Raw genomic sequence first — 1,863 nt, 5'->3', positions numbered from 1 at the left:
CCAGGATTGACATTGAGATGAAGGACATTGACACTCCTATCGCAAGCTGTCATGTTCCACGCATAAGGCGCATGCCAGCACGCTTCGTTATTGACCATGTCCGGACTTCGGATGATGGAGGGGAGGAGAACATTCTGCACTCCATCCTTCGTTCCGATCATGAAGAGCTGGAGCTGGAGTGCCAAACTAGCGAGTTTCCAGAGCTCATTCAGTCTCTCATTCATGCCGAAGTCGCCTTTGCGGGTGCCGCACTTACAGATCCTATTGATGATCCAAATGCAAAAGATCCGCAGACCGTTCATGAAGCTCAGTCAACCATTTACTGGACACAGTGGCTTGTTGCCATCCATGAAGAGCTTGAGTCTCTAAAGGCGAAAGGGGTCTACGATGAAGTTGATCAATTGCCTCCTGGCCGAAAAGCAGTGGAATCAAAATGGGTCCTTCACATCAAACGAGATCATGAGGGACTTATCACTAGATTCAAAGCTCGTCTTGTCGCAAAAGGATGCACTCAGATTCCTGGTCAAGATTTCCACTATACTTTTGCGCCCGTCGCCTGATGGGAATCAATCCGTTTTATATTGGCCCTCGTCGCTGACCATGACATGATCTTACGGCAAGTCGACATCAAGACAGCCTTCCTTAATGCGCCCTTAGACGAAGAAATCTACTTGCGCAAGCCCACCATTGCTGGTGAAGGGTTCTGGAGGCTTCTAAAAGGGCTGTATGGTTTGAAACAGGCTGGTCGACAGTGGTATCTTGAGCTTGACTCATGTCTTGGACTAATAGGATTCAAGCGGACTGAATCCGACTGGAGTGTGTACCAGCATACAAATAATGGTCAACGTTCAATTGTCACAACAAGCGTTGACGACATGCTCATTGCCTCAAGTTCAACAATGGAGTCTGATGCTGTTGTTTTGGCTTTGGCTTCTCAATTCGAGATTACAGACAACGGCGAACCGAAGCTACATCTTGGGTGTTCTATTGAACAAAATCACCCAAAGAAATTGGTTCGACTTCATCAACAGTCTTATACCGAATCAATCCTACGAGATTTCGGATATGCTGCCTGCAATTCTGTCACCACACCTATGGATCCAGGTGCTCGTCTGTCACCAGCAACACCTGAAGATATACAAAAGGGAAAGGATTTCCCATACACAACCGTCGTTGGGAAGTGCATGTACCTAGCAACCTGCACTCGACCTGACATTGCGTACACCGTTCGGGAACTCGCCAGATTCATGGCAAGCTATGGACCTATGCACATTGCTGCCGCAAAGCATCTTCTGCGCTATCTTCGAGGTACGACGTCTCATGGTATTACCCTTGGAGGTTCAGAGACATCGCAACCACTGTTCAAAGCCCTTACTGATTCCAACTGGGGAATGGGAGACAGTCGCAAATCAGTTTCTGGTTTCCTGATCATGATGGGAGCATCCCCGCTTTCTTGGAGCTCAAAACAACAAGCGGTTGTCGCTCTTTCATCTTGTGAAGCTGAGTATCTCGCCACTACTCATTGTGCACGCAATGTTTTGTGGTTTCGCAATTTATTCGCCGAACTCGGTTTTCCACAGGTCAAACCGACATCCTTATTTTGCGACAACCAAGGCACAGTTGCCTGTACTCACGACCCACACGCTCACTCAAAAATGAAGCACATCTCAATTCGTGAACATTTTATTCGTGACTGTATCATCAAACGGTTAATCGACGTCATACACGTCTCCAACAAAGAAAATATTGCAGATCTATTAACCAAACCGCTCCACCGCGTTCTTCACGCTCGATGGATCAACATGCTCCGACTAGACGCCAGTCAAGGGGGGGTGTTAGAATGTGACTCCACGTCTTAGTCGG

The sequence above is a fragment of the Laccaria bicolor genome, genomic scaffold (assembly GCF_000143565.1).
Source record: "Laccaria bicolor S238N-H82 LACBIscaffold_6 genomic scaffold, whole genome shotgun sequence".
Classification (NCBI taxonomy): Eukaryota; Fungi; Basidiomycota; class Agaricomycetes; order Agaricales; family Hydnangiaceae; genus Laccaria; species Laccaria bicolor.
Note: the sequence above shows the minus strand (reverse complement) of the source record.